Genomic DNA, 5,051 nt, shown 5'->3' with positions numbered 1-5,051 from the left:
ATTAACTAGCCTACTTAGGGTACGGTTAATATACCCTTAAAAGGTCGCTAGAGCGTTAGTTAAACCGAAGGGCATAATATAATACTTAAAGTAACTATAACGCGTTCGGAATGCGGTCTTCTAGCGGTCCGCTTACTTAACGGGAATGCAATAATACGCATCCTTTAAATCGATCGTAGTAAAGAACTCGCATCCCTAAAGGCGATCGAGGGTTTCGCTAATTAAAGGTAATAGATAACGGTTCTTAATCGTAATCGTATTAAGTCCTCGATAATCTACGTATAGCCTTACTATACTATCTTTCTTTAGTATAAATAGGATAGGCGTACCCGCCTCGCTAGTCGAACGCTAGATCTAACTATACTTAAGGGCTTTCTCGATATATTCCTAGAGCAGTTTTAATTTAGTCTAGGACTAGTAGTATATCGCTTTAAAGGGAGGTTTCTTACCTTCCTTAAGATCGATTATATGCTCTATGTCTATAGGTAGCCTATATAGTACCTAATCTATGCCTGCGAACATATTGCGGAAATCCTAATACTCTTTTAGAAGTCCTTTAATAGAATACTTAGTTCCTATATCGCTAACGACTCTACGGATAGTAATTATATATACGCGGTCCGCATCTTTTAAGTCGTTAACGAACTAGAACGCTTCTCKTATATTAACGCCCTACGACTCGGTTAAGTATAGCTAGCTATCGTAGGCGCTATTAACTAATATACTATTCTAAGCCCTCTACGGGTTCCCTAGAATAATTACGTCGTCCTTAATGTCTAGGCTATAATAAATAGCTTCTAAAGTGCGTACTAGGTACTTAGAGTCTACGAGTTATAAGCGTATAACGTACGCTCCGTAGTAGTAGCTCTTAGTACCCTTGTTCCCTTAGTACGACTTAACTCTTAGCAGTTTAGCGTTCTTAATACGCTTTAGCCTATGCTTTAGAGCGAAGGCCTACGATATAATATTAATATCGGCGTAGTTATCTAGTAGGAAATCGGCTATTATCTTACCCGTAGGCGTAACGACCTTACCTCGCTTACGAGACGTAGGTTTCGAATTAACTAGGATAGGTAGGTCTAGTTACGATCCTTTACTAGACCTTCGTCTTTTTTTGTCTTCTTCTTACTCTTGCTGCTTCCCTAATCGTCGCCTACGGCTATTAGGCGGATATCTACCTTATCTTTATCTAGGTAGTAGGGAGTAATATACTATTTCTTATAGTATTTAAAGCACTCTACTTTAGCTATCTACTCGCTGTTCGCTAGCGTCTAACCTACGTTACGATTGCCCTTTACTAGCTCGGCGTTAATAGAGGATCGGGAATAATTCCCTTTAGTATTAGAGCGGTTCCGCTTCGACGATTAGTTCGCGCCTTACGAATTACCTAAGCTTCTCTTACTCCTTACTCGATCGGTGCTCTCGATCCTAGATACTAAGGTTACTAATCCCTATCTTATATCTAGGATAGTATAGTGCTTAACGATCGTGTCGCGAAGCGACGGCGAGAGCTTTACGAGTAGGTAGCGTATCTTCTACGCCTCGGTATAGTCGCCTAATTAGTCTTCTAAAATGTTTAATTTTAAGGCGAACTTCTACGCAGTTTAGCTATCCCCTTAGTATGCTTTCTTATACTCTAGAGTAATATCTAGCATACGGTTAACCGGATCTCCGACTACGTCTCGTACGAAAGTACGAAAGTTATCGAAGGTTATCTCGTAGGTATCCGCTATAGTATAGTTCTAGTACTACTTCTCCTACGGGTCGCCTAAGAGGAATATAATACCGTAAAGAATCTTATTACGCTCTATCTAATACGCATTTTCTAATAGTTCGAAAATAAGCTCGAGCTTATAAATAAACTAGCGACTCTCTATAACGCTTTCGCCTTTAAAGCTTCTAGGCTCCTTTAGCTTAGGCTACGAGGCTATCGTATACGTTTAAGGTGTACTTCGCCCGCTTATCGCGGTCTCTATAGTCTCTACGGTCGTAACCGTCTTAGCTCCTAGCTCGCTAGCGGAGCCTCTATTCTCCTACCCTCCTACTTCTAATATAATATCGTCTTACGGTTCGCTAACGGTTATCCTACGTAGCTCCTATACCTACGTACGAGCCTTACGTAAACGGATCTCCGCTTATAGCGATTCCGCCTCTCTATCGAGCCTAGCTATTTCTTCTTCCGCTTTCTCGAGCGTCTATTACTCTCGGTTACTAGCGCTATCTTCTTCTAGCTCTCTCGTACGCCCCCTTATACGAGCCGTAACCGGCTCGCTAGCGGTTAGCACGTCCGATATTAGGTTTTATAAACTACGGGTTCTTAAGGAAGAATTAGAATTATAAGATATATAAAAGATGTTATAGTATATAGAACGCTAACTAGTCGTCTAACTAGTAATAAAACTAATTCTTGCTTTTCGATAGCGAGGCGCCTACGCGCCTCTTAAGGTACGACTATACGTTACGTACGCGGCGCTCGTCGGTACGCTTAGTAGTCGTCTAACTTTACGTCTAGCTATAGTCGAAGCCTTAGTAATTCCTAATACTCGGCTATAATCTCTATAATAACCTTATAATAACCGTATAATAACCGATACTTTTAACATCTCGTATAATCTAATCCTTCTATTATAGGATTATTCTTCCGATTTTTACTATATTCTAGCCCTCGACGACTTCGCTATTATACCCCCTTTCCTTCTACGTACGGATATAGTCGCCTTATAGGTATAAACTTAACGCCTTATCTATCGATCTCCTTTATACTAACCCTTTATATAGATAGCTTAGAAAGGGAAAGTAAAGAAACTATAGAAGCGGATATGCCTAGCTCGGCCGTAGTTTAATTACGTTAAATATATACCTAATAATAAGAAGTGCCTATTCTATAACGACTATAACTCTATACTACCGGAATCCTCCTTAAGACCTACTATACGGGCTACCGCTATACCCTAAACACCCTACGACCTAATAAAGTCGATTATTATTAAACTCTCTAATAACGATACTAAGATATTAGACGATAAAGTTCTTAGAGGGTATAACTACGGCGACCTCCTATAGACCGTATACCTAACCGGTATAAAGGCTACGAAGATATATTAAGCGAAGATCGAAGAGGAAGAGGTAAAGAATCTACTAAAGCACGAGTACTACGCTAGTAATATACTATTAAGTAAGAGGTCTAAGGATAAGGTCCTTATAGCTATATTAACGATAGTAACCGTACTAATTAAGTTTATAGTTACTATTGTTATTGCGAGATACTATATTACGATAGACGACCTAAATAAGATACTAAAGTAGTAACGCTCGAAGAAAGGTAAATAAGAATAACGCTCTTAATAGTATATAGGGCGTTATATACCTATTCTTACTCCGTATAATCGCTAATAATATACTAGGGACTCCCGTAAGTATTACTATTAGAGACTATACTATCGTAGATATAATAGCCGTAATTAAATACTTCGGCTCCGATTTACTAATTACGAAGGAGATTAAGTATAAGGATAATACGCGAATATACCTAACCTAGTCGTATAATAACCGTAATAGCCCTATCTAGCCTCTATTAGACGAGTTTAAGGATAGGAAGCTAAGCCGTATCTTTCTAAATAAGATTAATATAAAGGGTAACCTCGCTTAGAAGTAATATAAGGTATTCCTTATCTTTAAGCGACGTTTAAAGGCTAAACCTAAAGTAGATGCATTATACGAGGCTAGTATTAACGTAAAGATTACGAAAGTACTTATAGTCCTTAAGAAGCTAAAGAAGGAGCTAAAAGTAAAGGTTGTTAGAATTTAACAGGCTGGGGAATAACTGTGCCTTTGCTAAGAAACTACTTGTATTTAGTCTTTTAAGAAGGCTCTTCCTTCTCTAAATTACACTCGCTTACCCCGACTGTCCTAGATGCTTCTCTCTCTCTTCGTTCCTAGATTTCACTTTTTAACAGGTTATAAGCCCGGGTTTTGCGCCTACTTTTACCTCTAAAATAAATCTAAAGAGAAGTTTTGCATTCTAGTAAAGGAATCTACTTCTTAAATTTATTTAGAAGAGAAGGGAGGGGAAGAGGAACCCTATATAACTAAGATACCTCTAAGTTCAGCCTCTAAATAATACCCCTAATAGTTTAGGAAGAGAATGTAAATCTAAGGTACTTAACCTCTCTATATTAGATTAGATATTAAGTTTAGTATACCTTGTCTAGCTATAAATCTAGTAATTAGTCCTAGTCTTTCTACCCTATCTTCTAAGATAGGAAGAGGAACTCTCTCCTATAGTAAAGAGAAAAAGAGTAATAGAAAGACCTCTAAAAATTTCTTCTAGAACCCTATAGACAATTTAATAAGCTTAGTACTACTTATATAGAATTTTTACTTTAGGTTAAAGGACACCTCTATACTTTAATAAGACACTAACATAAAATACTACTACTTAATCCTTAGGAGCTATACGTCTTTAGAATAGAATTTAGATTAGCTTTTACCTCTTAGTAAGCTACCTCTAAGCTAGAAAATTCTACTCTAAAGTCTATTCCTAAAACTACGATAAAATCCACCCTTAAGTTAAAATCTAGTCCTAAGTTAAAATCCACCCTTAAGTTAAGGTTACCTAAACTACCTCTAATCCTACCTTCTAAAGCTACTTCTAAGCTAAATCTAGAAAGAGCAAGTTTAGAGGAAGATTAGATATAGTCTAAGGATATATTAGATTAGTTAAGAAAAGATCTTTTTAAGAGAATTTAGGATATTATAATAGAACTCTAGCTTAAGGATTCTAGAACTAGGGGAGACTAACACTTAGATTCTAAGAATCCTCTATCTAATCCAGAATCTAGAACTAAGTTAGATTTAGAACTAGATAATTTAGAGTCTAGTACTAAGTTAGATCTAGAACTAGAGGATTTAGGATCTAAGGAATATTCTAACTTTTTAGATCTAGAGTTAGTTAGATTAGATTTAGAAGATTTCTAAAAATAGGGGAGCTAGATTAGGTCTAGGGAAATAGGGGAGGATTCTAAGGGAATAGGGGAGCACTAATGTGCCTT

This window comes from Ramularia collo-cygni (genome assembly GCF_900074925.1).
Source record: "Ramularia collo-cygni strain URUG2 genome assembly, contig: RCC_scaffold28, whole genome shotgun sequence".
NCBI lineage: Eukaryota > Fungi > Ascomycota > Dothideomycetes > Mycosphaerellales > Mycosphaerellaceae > Ramularia > Ramularia collo-cygni.
The sequence above is the reverse complement of the archived record's forward strand: the minus strand, read 5'-3'. Positions refer to the sequence as shown.